The sequence below is a fragment of the Cibotium barometz genome, chromosome 45 (assembly GCF_041138505.1).
Source record: "Cibotium barometz isolate CiBa-2024 chromosome 45, ASM4113850v1, whole genome shotgun sequence".
Classification (NCBI taxonomy): Eukaryota; Viridiplantae; Streptophyta; class Polypodiopsida; order Cyatheales; family Cibotiaceae; genus Cibotium; species Cibotium barometz.
In genome coordinates this window covers 47,578,639-47,600,292 of record NC_141090.1, presented here as the reverse complement: position 1 = coordinate 47,600,292, position 21,654 = coordinate 47,578,639, and the positions used below count along the sequence as shown (strand labels likewise).

General features: G+C 50.9%; 1 protein-coding gene across 4 annotated transcripts in view; it reads right to left on the bottom strand.

The window, feature by feature from the left end:
* LOC147612830 (putative calcium-binding protein CML21) overlaps positions 1-21,654 on the bottom strand; it is a 97,661-nt gene that overhangs the window by 2,299 nt on the left and 73,708 nt on the right. The window lies entirely within an intron of this gene.

Here is a 21,654-nt window from a genome sequence, read left to right as displayed (position 1 = left end):
GGTGCGGCCGCATGATTGGTATTTTGGCTGGCACTACTTTTTCTGACCACTCATTGGTGATTCTCTCCCTGGATGACCCCTGGAGACAGGACAGACAGGTGAGTACCCGGATTCCAGATAGCCTCATTCAGGACCCAGAGATTTGCAGTAGGAGCCCTAGATGCAGATCTTGGCAAGATTAGCAGTCTTTTATAGGAGGCGCCATAGAGCAAATTGGCTGGCTTTTGAGAGCAGGAGAGGAGTATTCGTAGGGGTCTTGCCTCTCTACAACGACTTCAGATGAGTGCACTAGATAGCCCATGGATTGAGAGTGGCTGCTGCCCGTATGGAGCTCCGATCCATAGAGGAGCGGCAGGTGGAGTACAGATACCATGCCAGATCCTCTTTTTGGACACAAGTAGGAGACAAGGTCACTAGAGACTTCTTTGAGATTGCAGGCCCACATAGATGGGAGAGAGGCCTTATTGGGATCTGGGGCAGAGAACGACGTAGCCTCGACATCGACTCTTCCATCCCTTTTGAGTGGCTGTCCCTGATACTCGATCCTTCTCCGCAATGGCTAGGAGTGCTCACCAGGCACGGTATACCCCTGGCAGTTCATGGCGCAAATGAGTACTCCGCTTTGCTTGCCTTCTCTATTAGGCTTCACGGCAGACTAGAGAAGACCTCAGGCTTGTACCTTGCAGAGGGTTAGGGTGATTGGTTTTCACGAACATGAATGGCACATCGGACCCCCCCGGCCAAGGTGGCCACAGAGAGACAATGGCAGCTATGGCTGTGGGAGGGCCAGCATATTACGAGTCTCCAGTGGGACCCGGAGAGTGGACATGGCTGGATCTAGAGGACAGAGAGGAGTCGCTTGGTACCCCCTTCTTTGCTTACATGGCACGGTTGGGCTGTAGGATTCAGATGTCAGAGATGGAGGGCAGTAGCACATTGGCAGTCCCAGGGCATCCTGCCACATTTTCTTGCAGATTTCTGGAAGTGGCTGTGGGACAGGTTTTGACCACGGAAGATCACTCTTTTCCTGTGGCAGTTGGCACATAGTTGGTGAAACTGTCCAGGGGGGTTGTGTTGTGTCCACACTGATGAAGTTGAATCTGAAGCCTTAGCCTTGCCCAGTGGGCAAAGAAGGGGTGTTTGAAATGAGTGGTTTACTCATAGGGGTCTCTAAAACACCACTCTCCTGAGTCCTGTTGCAATCTAGCCAATGGTCTGTTACCGTATCCCCAAAATCGCCCCCTAAAACCATGATGAGTGATAGATCTGTATGCCAAGTTCACTCAAGAGATCTGACCACTTGGGAACAAACGGCCCTCCTCCTGCACAACCCAAGAAGACCCAGTGGAGATGAGTCGTCTCGTAGGCCAATTACCCATAGAGGGATGTCCAGTAAGAAGACAATCACCATCCATAGAGGGGACAATAAGAATAATCCACTCCCTGGGGATTGAGGAGACCACACATTCTGAACCTGGACACATGAGGTTCTTCTTTTGCCTACTTTATTGTATATACAAGGGTCTATGTAGTACATTGATTCTGTCTATCCTTCCAGCAGCTAGTCTCTCACTTTTTTCATGTTGTCTTGACATCTAGCTTAGTCTTGGATCACATGTAACAGCTTTTTGGTCTCATAGACCCTTTGAGTCTTATAGATGTTAATAACCTCTCTCTCTCTCTCTCTCTCTCTCTCCGACAGGAGGATTATCAGAGGAGATCTTCAGCAGCATTGGGGCGAAACAGAGCTGCCCACTGTCCCCCACCGTCTTTGGCCTTTACATAGGCGAGATCTTCATTGACAGGGCAGGAGGAGAAGCTACCTTTCCACATGAGGTAGCTGAGGGAGACCTCTCGGCCATGCTCATTAGCCCCATGCTTGATATTTTAAAGAGTGGTATACCATCTATTGGGGGCTGCTCCTCCTCTCACGTTCCATGTTCCTAGTATTCCAGGATGAGATTCCATGGACAATTTTGTATCACCCCAGTGAGATAACTTTGTTTTGTTTCTATTTTATTTTCCGTTCCATGATGAGATATGCCATGGACATTATTGCATCACTCTGGTCTCATAGGCCCATTGGGCCTTTAGTAGACGCTTAATCTCTCTCTCTCAGGGAGAATCCCAGGAGGATTATCAGAGGAGAACTTCAGCACCATTGGGGTGAAACAGAGCTGCCCGCTGTCCCCCAATCCGGGACATGCATCCCTCATGGGGCCCTGACAATGTTTTCAGGCCCTGACAATGTTTTCAAGCTAAGGATGAAGACTTGGCTTTTTGACACCTTAATCACCCTGGCATTGATGTATGGAGCACCGTTCTGGAAACCAGATCTTTCAGCCCTGGTAGTGACTAGAGCGGCCCAAGGTCATGATGCTCTCCAGCATGATCCACAGAAAAACCATCGGTTCCACATCAGATTATTCAGGCAGAGTTTGATGCAGCTCCTATGGTAGTGGAGACGCTCTTCCAGACAGTCACTTACATCCACTGCATCCGGGACATGCATCCCTCATGACTTCTGAGGCTTGCTTTATCAGCATCTAGCAGCCCACAGGGACAACCCTCATGGTATGCTATTGTATGTGCATGGTTTGAGGCTCATAGACTCCAAGTGGATCGGCTCCTACCACTTCAACACAGTCTAGATGCCCCCTTCCTCAGGCTCACGCACGAGGATAGGAACCGGGTAATCCCATATGATCTACTTGGACTTTTCATTCAAGACACATGGATTGCACCATTGAAGCCATTGCACACAGAGATGCTGTACTACAGGGATCATTTTTGGAGGCTCACACATGATGGCTTCATCCAGAGGCCAGGGTACCTTGACATGTACATGTCACACGCCATGCGGATTGCGGTTGACCCCAGCTACAGGTATTTTCACACTACCTTTGGATAGAGATATGGAGAGCTGAGAGGATAGCCCAGGAGGACAGGATCTTCAGATTGTGCCAGTGAGAGGTTGAGTCAGAGGAGCACTACATTTTCCATTGCCTAGTATACGAGCTCTAGGGGAGATTTCATCGCCTTTTGAGAGAGGGCTTTAGGCCTCTGGACAGGACCATAGAGTATCCAGTTCAGCATTGCCTGGGACTCTTCCTCCTTGAGCTCCGTGCATCTCTCCCATGCTGGATATCTTGGATGGCCCGCTGCCAAAACCACAGGAGTGACTTATTCAGCTGATGTTGAGATAGGCTTATGGCACATCACTCCATCTCCAGACATCATTGTATACATTTTGTTGTTGTGGTGTTTTTTTTTTCCATGATGATGAGATTCCATGGACATCATTGTACGCTTTTGGGTCTCGTAGACCCTTTGGGTATTTTGTAAACAATTAATATAACTCTGTGTGTGTGTGGAGATATATGTAGCACTATTGGGTTTAAGCAGGGCTGCCCACTCTCACCTACACTCTTCGGTCAATACATTGATGAAGTTGCAGTATTTGTGGACAGTTTTGGAGGTAGAAACTCACCATTGGCCTAGACACTAGTGCCCATACTGCTATGTGGTGACAACATTGTCTCGATCTAAGATTAAGCTGAGGGTTTGCAGAAACACTTGGATGCATTGGACAGATTCTGCAGGAAAAGAGACCTTATGGTCAATCTGGGCAAAACCTTGCAAGGTTATGGTCAACACATCTTATGTGGTCACCTCACGATCATCTTTCTTGCACAGAGAGGCCCAAGTGGAGATTGTGCACAAGTATGTATACCTTGGAGCCACTTCTATAGGTCCCTAGTTTTGCATGACCATGGGTGCCACTGGCCGACTAGCAAGGGGGCATGACTCTAGCCCATGTGGAGAGAGAATGTTTTGAAGCCCCATACTAAGCATTGGCTCTTTGACACTTTAGTACAACCAAAGCTATGTATGGTGCAGTTTCTATGGGAAGGATGAGTGGAGGAGCATAGAGAGGCCAGAGGTGATGATGTTGTCACGCACAATCATGAGTAAGCCATGTCTGAAAATGGCATTTTGTCCAGCCCTAAAAAGGGGATTTTATCTGGACTTTTCTGGATTTATTAGATTTTCCCTCTTTTTTGTGTCTTTGCTGCTGGCCGACAGCCTTTAGCCTGGCCGATCAGCAGCCCCACATACTATATATAGCTTTGCCTCATCACTTCACCACTTGTACCACTTCATAGACATTCGGTACCACTTCTGCTGTTGCTGGGGACTGCACATCATCTGCTACATCATCAGAGTGGACACAGAGAGGACATGGACTAGTCCCCTTGAGCCCTTAGGCACGAAAATGGCTCATTACAATAGCCATTTTCTGCACCTCTCACCAGATGGTTTCATCACCCACCCGACATACATGGATGTACATCTATCACATGGGATACCTTGTGCCATTGGACAGATCCGGACCTCATCACACTAGCTGCGGATTGAGATAGGGTGATATGTGCATCAAATCTCAGATGACTGCATTTGTCAGCTATGCTACCAGGAGGCAGAGACATAGGAGCACTACATTTGCCGATGTACAGTCTATTATGAGATCCAAGGGAGATATCATTGCCTTTTCCAAGAGGGTTTTGGGCCGTTACGCAAGGTCATGGAGTTTGAGGATCAGAGATGCCTCGGATTGTTCTTGTTTGAGCTCAGGAGACACAGAGAGACCCTCTTGGCAGACAGGAGACCGAGCCATGATGTACCTAGACAGATTTCTTCAGCACCAGCACCAGCAGCCGAACCCACACACCTCCTGACACCTTCTCCATCGGGCCAGGGAGTCACCATTGATAGAGCAGTTGTCTTATGTTGTGCTCGTCGGCCACGCCCACCACGATCCCGACCACAGCATCCTCACCATCGCCAGATCAGAGACATATTGCTCGACATTGGAGGCGCTTACCTCGCTTCTACGACCTCTCCATTCTAGACAACCCGACGGCAGAGATATTTGATTTGAGGAGAGGGCAACACTTCAACTGATCAGCATACATGGATCTACTTGATATACATTTTCCAATATTTTCTACTCAGTACCATCCAGGCTTAGTTAGTACGAAAGGTACGATACGGTATGGTACGATAAAATACGGTACTAATTGGTACCTTAAAATTTTTTGAGGTACGGTACGATATTAGTACGTTTTTTAAAAAAAAATACTTCCTAAAAAATTGTAGACAAGAAGTTACAAAATAGTAGAACCATGAACATAATGTCATCATGCCAATATAGTACAAAATTGCTACAAAAGGATAGGCCAAAAACTCATGGCATGGGCGACCGCCAACATGCGTACATACATGATACTACATACTACAATACATCATCAATGGGCTAGAAGGAGATAGATGCCCAATGCCTAGAGAGCTATAACATATCAAAAGTCTACATCATCACCAACATCTGCATGATCATCAACATGATCACTACTAGAGTGTCCATCAAGAGAGTGGTGGAGGAGAGGCTTGGAATAGATGGAGGAGAGGCTTGGTCCTTGAGGCTTTTACAGAAGGACTCAGGAGAGATGAAAGGAAAACAACCAAAAAAAACGGGCAGAAAACGGTGAGAAAAACGGCTATTTCCAATGAGCAGAAACAGGGCAAAATCGTACCTGATCGTACGGCTATGTACGGTACCGTACGGTACGAATCGTTCGTATGATCTGATCCGTACGACGTACGGAACTAAGCATGGTATCATCTAGGAGTCTTATTTACAGTTCTTATAACTGTAAGATAGTCAGTTTATTGTACTTTTCAGTTTCATTTGGTTGTTCTCTTTGATGAGACACCAACTTTAGATGTACTCTCAGTTTTGGTCTCATAGGCCATTATGGCCTCTTAGAGACGTTAATGTATCATTTCATCTCTCTCTCTCTCTCTCTCTCTCTCTCTCTCTCTTCCTCTCCCCCCCCCCCCCCCCCCCCCGCTCTTCGCTCTCGTCCTCCCACACCTATTGCCGATCCTCAGACCTGGCAGACATATGTAGAGAGACTTTATGATGTGCCTGCACAGCCCCCTATACCACAGCCCACAGAGCCATGCTCCACAGTCTCCACCTTCTTCACCCCACCTATGGTTAGGAGGGCCATATGCCGACTCCAACATGGACGGGCGATAGATCATACAGGATTACAGGGAGAGCATCTCATCTACGCTATTGATACATTGGCACCATTTCTTGCTCATCTCTTCAACAGAGCTTTGTCAGAGGGGTTTCCGGCTGAGTGGACGATGCACACTATTGTGCCGATCCATAAAGCGGGAGATGTACTAGACCCCGGGAACTACAGGACCATCATGATTGGCCATATATTGGCCAAACTATACGGGGCAGTTTTGGAGGCAGAGCTGAGCACTCATGCAGAGGTTGGGGGATTGAGAGCAGCAGGCCAGGCAGGCTTCCGTCGAGCCTTCTCGACCATCGACCACATTTTTACATTGAGGTGCCTGATTGATCAGGCCAAGGCATGGAGGCAACGGCTCTATTGTTGCTTTGTGGATTTCCGCAAGGCATTTGATACTGTGCCCAGAGAGCGCCTCTTTCGGCGACTACAGACACTAGGCATACCTTCAGACATGATGTGGGGCATATACAGGCTATATGAGCAGGTCTTTGGGAGAGTCCGATGCCCAGGAGGCTTGTCCGACACAGTTGCTAGCACCATTGGTGTGAAGCAGGGGTGCCCGCTCTCCCCCACGCTCTTTGGGCTCTATATTGATGAGGTGGTCGATTACATCACACAGGGAGGAGGCTCTGGGGTTGAGCTCTCAGGTATTACTGTCCATGTTATGCTTTATGCTGATGACATCGTCTTGGTATCCGACACGCAGGTTGGGCTTCAAAGACACCTTGTGGCTCTTGATGACTTCTGCGCACAGCAGGGGCTCACAGTGAACCTTGGGAAAACCAAGGTTATGATCTTCCACACTTCACCCGCAGTCAAGAGCCACACTACTCTCACATTAGCAGGAGGGCGGGTCGAGGTGGTGAGCTCTTATGTTTACCTTGGCATCACATTTACTAGCTCAGCTGGACGCTTCTCCATGGCTCAGGCAGTCCGAGACAGAGTGACCTGGGGGTATGCAGCTCTTGCTGGCCTTGAGCATCAGTGTCATCAGGCACATTTTCAGGAACCCCGCACGAAGGGGTGGCTCTTTGATACATTAGTGACACCAGCCTTGATGTATGCAGCAGCGGTTTGGGCACCGGGGCTTGCAGCCTCCACATGGGTACAGCTGGAGAGACCACAGATCTTGATGCTCTCGAGGATGATACGCAGCAAACCATCCGTCCCGCACGACATTGTTCGAGTTGAGTTTGTTGCACCACCTATGGCAGTGGAGGCATTGTTCCAGACGATCTCCTTTACATACAGGATGAGGGAGATGCCCATGGAGAGATTATCCCGCCGAGCTTTTGAGGCATCCAGACAGCTGGCCGAGGCTGGACACACTGGATCTTGGTATGCACAGATGCTACAGTGGTTCTCACATCATGGTATAGACATTGAGCGGTTGCCACCTTTTCAGTATGATCAGTCTGCTCCACGGGGTTACCTCTCTCTCAATGAGAGGAACAGAGTGATGAGACAGGACATATGGTAGCACTACATACAGGAGACATGGACAGCACCAGAGAGCCCACTACCACCGAAGATGTTGTATTACAGAGACCACTTTATGAGCATCTCAGGGGATGGGTTTATACATCGACCGCGGTACATGGATGTATACATGCCACACAGCTCTCGCGTTGCTATTGGACAGCTACGAGTCTCATCACATCAGCTAGAGATAGAGGCTGGGAGAGCGGCACGGGTTTATACATCGACCGCGGTACATGGATGTATACATGCCCCACAGCTCTCGCGTTGCTATTGGACAGCTACGAGTCTCATCACATCAGCTAGAGATAGAGGCTGGGAGAGCGGCACGGGTTCCTAGAGCTGAGCGGATATGCAGATTGTGCCGCGAGGAGGTGGAGACTGAGGATCACTTTGTATGTAGATGTAGAGCCCACCAGGGGGTCAGAGATAGATATGCAGGATTGTTTGAGGAGCACTCTTCACTACATCAGTTGATGGAGGCCTCGGACCACCGACAGCTTGGCAGACTACTACTAGAGCTTCATAGTTCTCGAGAGAGACTCCTCCAGACACCCGCTCCCACTAGGGGTGGGAGACAGTCCCAGCTCACAGATTTCTTCCAGAGAGCTATGCCAGTGCCAGCTAATGTACCACGTGGGGTGACCGCACAGAGAGCAGAGGAATTGAGAGCCAGGAGGAGACCTAGACAGACTGGACATAGAGCACCCCGACTCCGTCACCGAGAGATAGCAGCTATCTGAATGAGACACCAGATGGAGACACAGGAGAGGCTAGCTCGCTTTCATTCAGACTCAGGGTACATGTTCATGCCATTCATAGCCTCAGCATCGGCGATGTATGATATCTTATATCCCTCTTATGGCACTAGATGGAGTTAGACATAGATCTGCATAGCATGCTTGTACTACCCCTTCAGCATACAGAGATGCATCTTGCCTTAGCACTCCATCCACATCCCCACCCCCCTTATATTGTTTGTATATGGGCTCCACCGATCCATGATGATTCACAGTTGTATCCAGACACATGCACACTTTTTCTTTTGTTTCTTTTCTTCCGATGACCGGAAGAACACAGTTGTATTATTTTTTGTCTCATAGGCCGACTTTGGCCTCTCGTAGACGTTAATATATCTTTCTTTCTTTCTTCTTTCTTTCTCTCTCTATACCAGCACTCCGAGGGCCGATCCACCCATCATACCCCGACCACAGGCTAGTGTAGGAGCTCGGCCGAGAGGTGTGACACTCGACAGAGCCACTGAGTTATGCAGAGCTTGATGCCCCAGACCCCATGGCCCTCATCCATGGCCACGCCACCACATGAAGATCCGGGCCATCATCTCCCATCATTGTAGGACCTTCTCGCGCCACCTCAGTTTTACCACCTTGAGCACCATGTCACAGCGGCCCATGAGGGATGCATTAGGGTGATATGAGAGCTCTCTGCTCATGTACCTAGATCAAATTTTAAAGTTCTAGATTTTTGTTATCTTTCTTTATTACTATTTTGTACCCAGGATGATGTACCTCATGGATATGATGTAACCTTTTGGTCTCATAGGTCATTTTGGCCTTTTGAAGACGTTAATACAACTTTCTTTCTTTCTTTCTTTCTCTCCCGAAGATTAGGGCAGCCAGAGAAAAAGGGAAGCTAGCATTTTACAGGAGGAGGCAGAGTGGTGATACTAGAGAGATGCACCACTTGACACTGCGAGACCTATGGAACCAGTCTGAGACTTGCAGTATGGAACTGCAATGGAGCATTGAGACTGGATGTGGGGGCCTTTGAGGACAGCTTCAGAGACAGGGACATCATCTTCTACTCGGAGACACAGCAAGCCCCAGGCAGCACATTACCGAGAGTGGCGGGATACATATGGGAGACGACTTGTAGACACGAGGCCCGTTCGAAGCATGGTGGTCGCGGATCTGGAGGAGTTGCAGTTCTTTTTAGAGAGGAGCTTCAGCCACTCATCCATGTTATGCGCCACGATGAGAGCGCGAGGTACATGTGGGTCAGAGTGAGGGCAGATGAGGGTAGACCCCTATACATTGCTATATGTTACTTTCCACCTAGCACATCTCATTATGCAGCGCCCAAGGGGCAATCTCCAGGGAGGGAGATGTTATCATACTTGGGGACTTTAATGCTCGAACAGCTCAGTACTAGACCTCCTTCTTTGACACTTCGGAGGAGATGTTGAGAGAGAGAGATGTGGAGATGTGTTTTGACCCGGAGATCACAGGATGAGGTGGAGTGTACTGAGTATGGGAGATACCTCTTTGAGATGGGGACTGCACATGGGCTGGCCATTTTAAATGGCCTAGAGAGGTATCCACTTGCCAGTGGCTTTACTTGCTTTCCACACAGACATGGGGCCAGCACAGTGGATTATGTTTTAGCCTCGCTAGCCTTCATCCCGAGTATCCAGATTTTGCGATTGGCCCCAGGCCCATCGGAGTTACGGTGGATCATGCACTTCTCTCCTTTACGGTGGATTTCCACTACAGTACCCGCCAGGTTGGGCAGTCCTCCTATCACCCGACATATACCTTCTGCAGAGAGACTGATGGAGTATACACTGCAGAGATCTACAGCTTGTTGAGTGCAGAGGATCCACAGAGGCCATTAGCAGAGCTCACACAGATCCTGACAGAGGCTTTACATACAGCTGCAGCAATGGCCTTCCCCAACATGCAGCCCACAGTACGACCACGTCCTGGGAGCATGCCCCAGAATAGTTGGTATGATGATGACTGTAGGGAGCTCAGAGCCCGCCTACAGAGAGAGGTGGCCACAGGTGTTACTACATATAGACAGTCACGCATCATCTTCCGATGCCTCATTCAGCGGAAGAAGAGAGCATTCTTAGCTCGGCTGCAGAGAGACATGTATCAGCTGTTTTTGAGTCAGGATTCTGGGGAGGCCTGGAGATTGCTTAGCATTACCTCTCTATACATGGGGCGAGTATGCAGCCTCCCTCTACACAATACCAGAGCAGCCACCACCAGCAAACCCTCCAGAGCCCTGTCCACCCACTTCTACCTTCCTCATAACAGAGATGGTGAGGAGGGCCATCAGCAGATTGCATACATGGAGGGCACAGGATCATGAGGGCATTATAGCCGAGCATTTCATACATGCTAGAGATATGATTGCAGACTTGCTAGCTCTCATGTTTAATAGAGCCATGTGTGAGGGGTTTCCTGGGACTTGGAGTACTTCCACGATTGTGCTGGTACTCAAGTCTGGAGATCTGAGCCTCCCGACTAACTACCGCACCATTATGATTGGTCACTCGCTGGCCAAGCTATATGCCTCTAATCTTGAGCAGGAGATGAAGACCAAATAGCCAGAAAAACTTTCCAAATATCATATTTGGAAATCTAGCCCGCAGAAGCTGGATGAGAGGAAGAAAAAACTGACGAGAAGAAGGACAGCTCCAAAAAATATGAATGACTGTCTCCCTGGAAGCAGAGCATCTATGGCAAGTGGATGAGGATATATGTCCGCGTGCCAGAAACTGTCCTAAGGGAATAACAGCCAAAAGAACGCGCCACAAAAAGAGCTGTTGTCGAAGAGGAAGCTTCGACTGCCAAAGAGATCGCAATCGTCTTTTCCACCACCAAGATGACCGATGCATATGCCAGAAGAGATTTGCCCATTCAGAAACCCAAGGCAATGGCAACAAATGTTTATACAGACCAGCAACTGTAATATCAGATAGCCTCAAGGGATGGCATGAAGAATCAAAAGAGGAGATAGTCCAATCCTGCAGGCGATCTTGAATTTCCAACAGTGGAATCGGCAAAAAAGGCTGAAGCATCTGACTTATATCACGCCAAAGACGACGATAATGAGGTCCCGAGCCATAATGTGCAGCAGCCTGTGGAAAAGAAAGAGGGGAGCCATCAGGATGGATGACATCTCCCACAGAGGTAACACCCTTTGAGTGGAGAAAATATGAACGCCGGGGTTCTTGCACCGCCAGGGGAACTGAAAATGCTTTGGACCAGTGGATGCTCTCAGCGCGGAGAGAGTTGCCTTGTAAGGAGCCACGACCATTCCATTTTAAATTTGAAAGGACAAGCTTCCAATCAGCAAGTAAGCCAGAAATGAGAGGACAACCCTTAATTTTGCCAGTAATGCAACCAAGAATAAAATCCCAATGAGTAGGTTGCCAATGACCAAAAGCCGAAGTCGTTAGATGAAGTAACAAATGACGGATCATCGCTGTCCAAGGCTGAGTGCCTTCCAGAAATTGAAGCATCAGTTTACCTCTGTGGGCAAGAATATGCACCTGTAAATTAAGGATATTCAAGCCTCCATGCATTTTAGGGGTACACAAACGATTTGCCGAAAGCAAACGTACACTCTTTTTCCCCTGCTTCGACCTCCAGAATATCTCCAAGATGGTGGACATAAATAATTTCAGCTCCCCCTGAGAAAACCTGATGAGAGGAAGGTAGAACTGAATATAGGCAACCAAGATGGATTGGAGAATCCGTAAACGAACATGCAATGGCCATGTTGCAAGTTTCCAGTATTCCAACTTTTTCTTGAGCTTTGCCAAGACCCAATCTGTTTTGTTGACGGCGAGTGACCGGATTGGCGTATATGGGCATATGCAGCGCGCCCCTTGGCCCGGCTACAGTGGGACCCCGGAGAGTACGAGTGGCATGATCCTTATGCATCCCTTGAGGCCACAGAGATCACATTTTTCCAGTATACTGTTCGGCTGGGACGGCATATTTTGACGGCGAGGAGGACGGTTTCTCCAGCGGCAGCGGGGCATTGGCGATTGCAGGGACTATCACAGGAGTTCCTGGAGGATTTCTGGGCTCGGCTCTGGGCTAGTCAACAGGCCCGCAGGATCTCGGCTTTTCAGTGTTCGGCTCTGGGCTAGTCGACAGGCCCGCAGGATCTCGGCTTTTCAGTGGGGGCTGGTCGCCCACAGGGGCTCAGCAGTTGGCACTTGGCTTGTTTACAGCGGTCTTCCGGCGGCCTGTGTCCGATGCGGCCACCCTATGGAGACACAGAGACATTGCCTTTGGGACTGCCCTCAGGCACAGCAGATTTGGCTGCGGATGCTGTGTATTCTAGCCCCCCTCTCTCCAGAGGGTATGTTTACGTGGGGTGCCGCTGCTTGGTCGACTTCGTCAGGGCCTGCTATGGGCTATGAGATGGAGCAGGGCAGTCAGGCCATCAGATTTATTAGGGGCCAGCCTCGCCTGGTTCCGGCACCGGATTTCTCGTCCGCCAGCTGGACACAGGAGAGGGATTTACGATGGGAGCTCCTCAGCAGCCTCACCATCTGGTTCACCTGGAGGGCCCGGTGCTTCACGGCCTTTGAGGGGAGATTAGAGCCACCAGCAGAGACTGTTCGGGGGATTTGGCAGGAGTTGATCCACACCCTGCGAGGACAGTACGACCGCATCCGGGGAGACTCGGATGAGGCGATCTTACGGCGCCAGGCCTTTCATACCACTTGGCGCTGCGGCCCATTCTACACCCTACACACGGGATCCCCCCGTTGGCACTACAGGCCACCTGTTTGGCTCTTTCCCCCCCCCATTGTATGATTTAGCCGCTCAGTCCTTTAGACTGATGCTTGTATTTTGCAGCACCTAGGGAGAGTCTCCCGGGCTGCCATGATGTATTCACTGCGCTTCTCTCTGTTAGGAGCAGGAGAGATCTCTTTTGTAGCCCTACGGGCGTTTTTTACATAACTAATGAAAGGATCTTTTCTCGGAAAAAAAAAAAAAAAGCTTATCAAATGGGAGATACGGGCACAACAGGCGCTTTTGGACAAAGGCTGCTCTTCCAAAGAATTTTTCAAGAGTTTACATTCCAGAAAACAAGCTGCATCTATATGTCGCACTTTAATTTCAGATGACACGTGGACCTCCACCTGAGCACAATTGGCTGCGACTTGTGTTACCCATTTCTCCTCTCAATTTGGTGAGGACGATTCTCACGCCATGGAAGTGTATGATGCACGTCATCGGTTATTACAGCATGTATCCCCCATCCTTTCTGCTACTCAGGCACAACAACTAGAAACAAAATTCTCTGAACAAGAACTGTCTGATGCAATCAGGTCTTGTGGCCGATGGAAAGCTCCAGGATGGGATAGCCTTACAGTTGAATTTTTTCTCGCATATTGGGACACCCTCAAATTACCTTTGCTGCGTATGGTAAACATTGCCTGGGAGACAAGGCAAATGCCAGCTTCTTGGAAAAAAGGATTAGTGAAGCTGTTGCCTAAAAAACACTTATGTCAGTCTTTGGCAGATTGGAGACCAATTACCCTTATGCCGGTGATATACAAGATTATCAGTAAAATGGTTGTCGATCGCATTAAGGGTTGCTTGAATGATGGACTCCATTATGCACAGTTGATACTATTAAATGGGGGTTCATTCAAGAAACCATGCGTGCTCTGGGATTTGGAGGAAAAAGTGCGGAATATCATTTACTGGCTTTATGCTGATAGCCAAGCGGCTTGTATATTGTCAGAAGATCTCTCAGAATCATGGACTTTGCATCGTTCACAGTTAGGCAGGGATGCCCTTTAAGTGCTCTTTTGTATGCTATAGCGACGCATCCCATGCTTCTTTATATGGATCATTTGGTTGATACTGGCAGTCTTCATGGATTGGACATTCAGAATAGACGTCAGTTGGTTGCTCAGGCATATGCTGACGATTCTTTTTTTCTTCCTCGCAATACACATCAGGATCTCTCTACTTTGATGCAGGCTCTTTCTTTGTTTGCACTTGCGGCTGGCCTACAAATCAATTTTCAGAAATCTAAATTGTTGCCTCTGCATTCAAAACAGTGGCATAATTTGCTATGGCCAGGGAAAATAGTTCACTCCACTCATTTGATTCGGCATTTGGGATATCCTTTGGGATGGACTCCACCTGGGTCTCCTCTGGTAGACTGCAGAAAGCCTGCCAGTCTCCAAAACTACGAGCTGGGCCTGCCGCTAAAGGTCCCCAGGCTAGACGAGGCCGAGAACCCAGCATATGACCCTGCTCTGTACGAACCGCTGGGCTCCAAATGAGCGGCTGCCTGGCCCGCTCCTCAAGACGGAGGCCGCTGAGAGAGCCCCGGTCTCAGCAGCTCCCAAGCTCTCAGTATACTCAAAGCAAATCTGTCCTCCCATCCTCTACTGAGGCCTGTCCTCCTCATCTCTATGAATATCCAGCGAATCTCTGGTGCCCAAGTACCCCCTGCAGGAGGCGCCCGGGCCTGCAGTCGCTGCAAGAGGAGCTCTTTCCAAGGCTCAGCGCCTGGAAGCAACCCCCGAACAATAAGCTTCCCCAATAAGGCTCTACTTTGATCGACTGGATCTATAATGCCCAAACCGCCCTGAGCCAGCGGAAGTGTAATAACTGCCCATGCAACCTTTGCCCGAGCTGGCTGACCGTCCCGCCCAGACCACAGAAAGTTCCTGATCAGCCTCTGTACCTGGCTGATGCAAGAGCTCGAGAAAATCCAGCAAGACGTAATGTACCACATAGTCGCTAACAGCACCTGATTTGCCACCACCACCCTCCCAGCCAAGGATAGTCGAGCTGTACTCCAATACAATAGCTTCTTCCGAATGCTCAGAAGAAGCGGGGCAATCTGCTGCTCAGGTGACAAATCGAGGCCAATCTGGCATCCCAAATACCGCACTGCTGTGCCGGGAGGAATCCATCTAAAACCGGGGTCCGGACTCCATGCCGGAGTGGGAGCACTACTGATCCAAAAGGCCACTGTCTTGCGCCAATTGATCAATGCTCCCGAAGCTGCACTAAAAACCTGGAGCGACTGCTCTGCCCGAATAAGATTGGCCTCTTGGCCATGCAAAAATAAGCCCGTGTCGTCTGCAAACTCAGCATCAAGCAAATCCTCCCCTCGGACTGGGAGCTGAAGTCCTCTCAAACCAACCTCCTCTGCCGTCAAATACATACTCATAGCCTCCGCAAAGAAGAGAAAAAGGAAAGGGGCGAGAGGACACCCCTGACGGACTGATCTGGTCAGCTCAAAACTCGGCCCCCGACCTCCTGCAATCAGCACCTGGCTGCGAGCTGTGGAATACAAAGCTGCCACCCCTCTGATCCATCCTGGCTCAAAGCCCAGGCGTAGCATAGTGCCCTCTAAGAATCCCCAATCAACTCTATCGTATGCCTTCTCAAAATCGAGAAGCATCACGACCAAGTCCTCGCCAAGAAACCTAGCTCGGGCCGTCGCCTCCCATAAAGTAAAGATGTTGTCAAGGATACTGCGCTCCTTGACAAATCCTGTCTGAGTAGCATGAATCAACTCCCCCAGGAAGGGCTGGATCCTCAAACTCAAGGCCTTTGCCAAGACCTTGTAGACAGTATTGAGGATCGTAATAGGCCTCCAATGCCGAATATCATCTGATACTCCCTCTCCCTTGGGGATAAGATAGATCAAGCCCTCGGAAAAGCTCTGCGGCATCACCCCAGTGTCCAAAACATGCTGAAAGCCCCTGCGGAGGCCTGGCCCCAAAAGGTCCCAATAGCGCATAAAAAAGGCCGGCGTCAACCGTCCTCCCCTGGGCAACTATGTCGCGGCAGGACCCTCAAGGCCTCGGCAAGCTCAATCTCTGACAGAGGCGCACCTAGAACTGTGCGCATATGGTCTGTGACCCTCCTCTGCACATGGGCCCACACAGTCTGTCTGCATACATCTCGATCCTCAGTGGCTGGCTCCGCTGAAAGCAAGTCACGATAAAAAGCAGTGGCAATGGCTCTGATCTCCCCGAGCTCAGTAGCTATCGATCCATCCGGTCTACCAAGCTGGCGAACCCCTGCTCGCGCATGACGGGGTCCAGTGATCTCAAAAAACTCCCCAGTCACTCTATCACCAAGCTGCGTCCACTGAGAGGCCTGACGACGATAGTAAAACTCATGTCTCTGCTCCTCTGCCTCTCTAACCTCCTGGCGTGCCTGGCTCAGCTGGGACGCCACCCACTCACATGCAGGCTGCTGCTCCTGAAGGCGCTGTAGCGAAGCAAGGCTGCGTCTCAGCCGTTGCTCCCGCTCGCGAATCTCTCCCAGTCGTGTCAAAGCTGCAGCGTGTAGAAAAGAGCTAAGATCAATGAGTCCCTGGGCACACTGGCCCGCTGCATCCTGGTCAGAGCACTGACTATCATGCCAGATCCTCTCAATGTCCTCAGCGAGACTGGGGTCTGCAAGTACCCTCTCTGGGATCCTCAACTACAAGCTGGGCTCCCGTGTCTCCCCCTCCAAAGTCAGTATAACTGGCGCATGATCTGAAAATGAGGTGCCAGCAAGAATGCCGACGGAGCCCCCTCGCTCCCCCAACCAATCGCCCACATAAAAGCGATCAATCCGAGATAGATTAGTCCCTCCCTGCCGGCGATCCGACCGAGAGAAACTAAGACTGTCCTGAGACCGGGAGAAAGCCCCATGCTGCCATGCATCAGTGATCCTCAGTGTCATACAAAACCGGTCCCAAGCTGCAAGCTCCGTGCCATGCACTGTAACATGACTGCCTCCCACCCTATCTGCCGGGTCCTCAAGCATGTTAAAGTCTCCCCCAACACACCAATGTGCGGCCTCTGGCAATGCATCTGTAACCTGAGTCCAGAACTCTGCTCTGGCACTAGCATGATTGGACGCATAGATGTTGAGCACACCCAATAGCTCATCATGCATCCTCAGAATGACATACTGTGCTCTACCAGGCACAATGATCCCTCGATCCACAATGGCCTGCCGCCATGCATCTGCAATAACCATGCATACTCCTCCCTGTCCACCCAAAGGACCAAACCCTGCAGACCAGAAAGTGTCCCATCTACCAGGCATCACCGAACCATATCTCCGGATCCTGCTCTCACCCAAGTGGTGCTCCTGCATCATCAGAATGTCAATGCTGCCACCAACCAGGCATCTCTGTAGCTCCTGCCTCAAGCAGCCTCGATAGCGTATAAAGTGTGCTCCGCCAAGGCCCTGAACATTCCATGAGATGATCCTCATGGATGTCCTACTGAGGTGGATGCTGTCTCAGCCGTGCGGCGGGCCTTCGCAAGCGGCTTGGATGGAGAGTAGTCCCCATCCAAACGGCTGCGAGTCTGCCCACCCGGTGTACTGCAAGAATCCCGGATCAGGCGCCAGTGGTTGTGACCCATGGCGACTGCCTCCTGCTCTGACATAGTAACCTCGTGAATACTCACATATCCTGGGTCGCGTGCGAAATCTGCAACTATGCGCACGACCAAATGCCGAATCCCGGATGTATCCACACTCCCGGGATCCAAGACAAAATGAGCCAACTCCCAAAGTCGGCCTAGCACATCTGTAACCTCCAAATCGCTCATGTGATGAGAAAACTCAACTGCCTGAGTCTTCAACGTGCTGAGAGCGAGCTCTAGAGTCCACTCCCGGTCACAAGGTCCACATAGAGGGAACGAGAAGGCCACCGCTGAGTCTAGTGCTTCCTCCCCGCGGGCCGGAGGTATCACTACATGCACTCGGATGGGTGCTGGCTCATGGGGGCCCTCTGCTCCAAAAAGCCGTGTGAAGGTATAATCAAACGCCGCCGAGCGCTGTCGAATGCCGAGGCGACTCAGCCGACTGCGGATAGATGAAATCCGTGAGGCCCTAATCGGCATAGGTCTCCTCTGTGATGCTCGAGCGAGGTCAGTGCTCAGCGCCCTCCGGACTGCAGGTGAGCGCCAGGGAGCTGCCAGGACCTCCCGGGAAGGCGAGGCGGGCGGAGGGGGAGGAGGGGGAGGCGAGGGAGGAGGAGAGGGAGCCGCTGCCGAGACCGGAGCGGGGGCGGGAGGAGGCGATGGTGGAAGCGAGGCGGTGGGAGGGGATGGGTGTGGGGGAGGTGAAGGAGGGGGAGCTGGCATCTCCTGGTCCTCGGTTGTGCAGGGGTCTCCTCCTGAAGAGGAGCAAATCTGTTCCTCACGGGAACCCAGTGAGGCTAAGACTGTGGCTGCTGCTGCAGCGGTACCTGGGCGTGCTGCTGTGGCTGTCTCCCTCGATGGCGCCCCTGTCCAGGCTGCCACTCCGAGGTCTCTGTGGCCTGAGCAGGTGTCCCTGAGGCAGCCTGCCGAGCCGAATCTGTGGGCGGGCCATCCGTGGCCTGCTGCTGTGGTGAGGGCCGAGGTCTCCTGCGAGGGCAGGCCTTGGCCAAATGACCGACCTGCCTGCAAATGAAGCACTGGTTCGGGAGCCCCGAGAACTCCACTCTCTGATCTATCCACCCCCCCCCTATCCTAGGTAGCTGAATGACCTTAGGAAGGGAGGAGATGTCAGATACCAACACTCTGACCGAAGGTAGCCCAGCTGCTCTGGCCACCACTGAAGCTGCTGAGGGGCCCGTCTCAAGAACCGAGCCCACCAATGCTCCGAGCCTGGAGAGGAGCGGAAGATACTCCCGGCGGAGACCAGGGAAACAAACTGTAATATGGAAGAGGTGCTCTCCCTGCTCCGCCGCAGCTGGGTCAAATCCATGCTGCCAAGGCCTGAAGAAAGCCCGAGCACCCCTGATATCCAGAGGACTCATGGCAAGGACCTTGGCAACGCTCTGGGCGGCCTCGAACTCGATCTGATAATGTCCCCGGCCCAAGAGCTGTACATCCAGGATCTTGCCCACATTTGCAAGAAGGCGAGCCTGAAGTAGATCCCTGATCTCCCCTCTGCTGGGGCGAGTGCCGACTATACGGCAGATGGTGGAGTGAGCCTGAAGGCGTTCCACCTCTGCGGTGAGGCTCGCTTCCTCTTCCGGCGAAAGAGAGAGCCTGATGGGGATGACCTCGGGGGCGGGCGAGGGGGCTGCGGAAGAGTCCCTCTGAGGCGAGGCGGGAGGAGTCTCCATCAGAGTCTGAAGCTCAAGCGAAGGCGAGGCGAAAGCGGAAAACCTGCAAGAAGCGGGCTGCACACCAAGAGGCGGAAGGACGGATGACGATGAGGGGAAAAAAAAAAAAAAAAAAACCCCCAAGGGGTGAAAAGCAGCACGACAGAGGAGGGAGGGGGGGGGCGGCGAAAAACGGAGGAGAGGCCCAGAGGGGGGGGGCGGCGACAACGCGAGAAGGAGGGGGGCGGGGCGCTGCTGAATGGAGGCGGGCGAGAGGAGGCGAAGAGGCGGGGGGGCGAACAGGCGGCAGCGGGGGGGGGATGGCGAACAGGCGGCAGCGGGGAGGGAGGGCGAAATGGCGAAGAGGGGAGGGGGGCGAACTGGCGAAGAGGGGGGGGAGGCGCAGCGGCGAGGAAGGAGGGGGGGGCGGCGCAGCAGCGAGGAAGGAGAGGGGGGGCGCAGCGGCGAGCAGAGGGGAGCAAGCGGGGGGCGGAAGGAAGAAAGGCGCGAGGAGGGGGGGGGAGCGATGGTGCGCAGAGCAGGGTGGAGGCGGGAGCTTCAGCGAGCGAGCAAGATCAAAAACTTAGTGACCCATTTGACAAGCTTTCGATGACCATTTACCTGAATACAGTGACGAGCTTGACATAAAGAAGTGGCTTCAGCCAAAGTTAGGGAGCGAAGATGACTAAGCTCGATTAACGATTGGCATGTTTGCTTAGCATAAGCAATAGTCTGTCTCCAACCTTTCAGATACTGTTGAGTGGCTGACAGGCCTCAAGTATCAGTGCTTTGAATGCATCATGCTCCAAGTAACTATTATTGATGATAAGCAACTTCGAAGTGGCAATCTGTCATCGGGCATGTCGTGCAGATGAACTCTGAACCATAAAGGTACATGATCTGAATATGTAAATGTATAATCCACCCACAATTTGGTCGTGAGAGTATCATAATGAAACGGATCAAGCTGATACCATCGATCCAAGCGAGCTTTGTAAGTGGATTGTGCATTATGTTGGAAGGTATACCCAGGCATCAGAGGCTGAGATTCTTTCCAAAGATCAATCAGATTAAGCGTTGCTACAAAATCTGCCCACGAAGACCTCTCAGTAGCAAGCATATGTGTACGACCGGATGTATTTTCACCAGGTTGAGGGGCATTATTGAAATCTCCACATATGAATGCTTTCTGTCTCCAAGGGTACAATTTCATTTGTTGCCATATCTGTCCTCTAGCCTGAGAGGATTGAGGTGCATATATTGATGCAAATTCAAAGATTTCACCCTGAATAAAGCACTGCATAACCATCCATCTGCCTTGGAGGTCATTAAATGCCATGACTGGCTGCAAATGATGTTTCACAAGAAAAAGTACACCCGAAAAGGCATGGTGGCCTGCATAAAAAATATCATAACCAGCATAATGGCCTTGCTGTCCAGCGTAGTGATGTTGATTGTGTTCGTGAAGAGCAACGATATTTGGCTGCATACGCTTCAAATATGCCCAAACCATCTTCCACTTTTTAGGGTCACACAAACCCTGTACAATGAGAGTCAAAACTGTGATATATGACATCATATTTATAATGTATGTACAGTATGAACAAAAAAAGTAGCTCAAGCTTGCATTTCCTCCACAGGGTCTGCACCCCGATCAGGAGGAGGAATATCTATGAGACGGGTGGCTAGCAAGCTAGCAGCCTCTTCTTCGGGAAATAGAGTACGACCTGCAGTTACAGTAGCCCAGGTGATGCCAATTCCAGAATTTTCTTCTGGGGTATGCTCACTGGAGGAGGCTTCATTCCAAGTTCTAGAAGGCAAAGGACGCCTGGGGATAATTGTCCTGCGTGGTGGCTGAGATGTTTCTTGAAGTGTCTTTTCTTTTCCTTTTGGTGAAGAAGTAGAGGGATTAGCCACAGCTACATTCATATTAGAAGAGACTGGCACTTTGCCTTTTTCTTGAGGCATAACAGGAGTCTTTAGACTTTTGTTTTTAACCCCTGAAGGACCAGGAGTGTCCTTATTTTGCATTGGGATGGGCAAGGCATCAGGCGGCATCTTATGGAGGACCAGAGGGCATTGAGATGCCATATGTCCAAACTTTTTGCACTCAAAGCATGCGCCTGCAAAAAGACCCCATTTGAGTCTGAAAAATGCACTCCCCATGGAAACGTTATTTATGGTAACAGCATAAGATCCCGGAGTGGGCTGA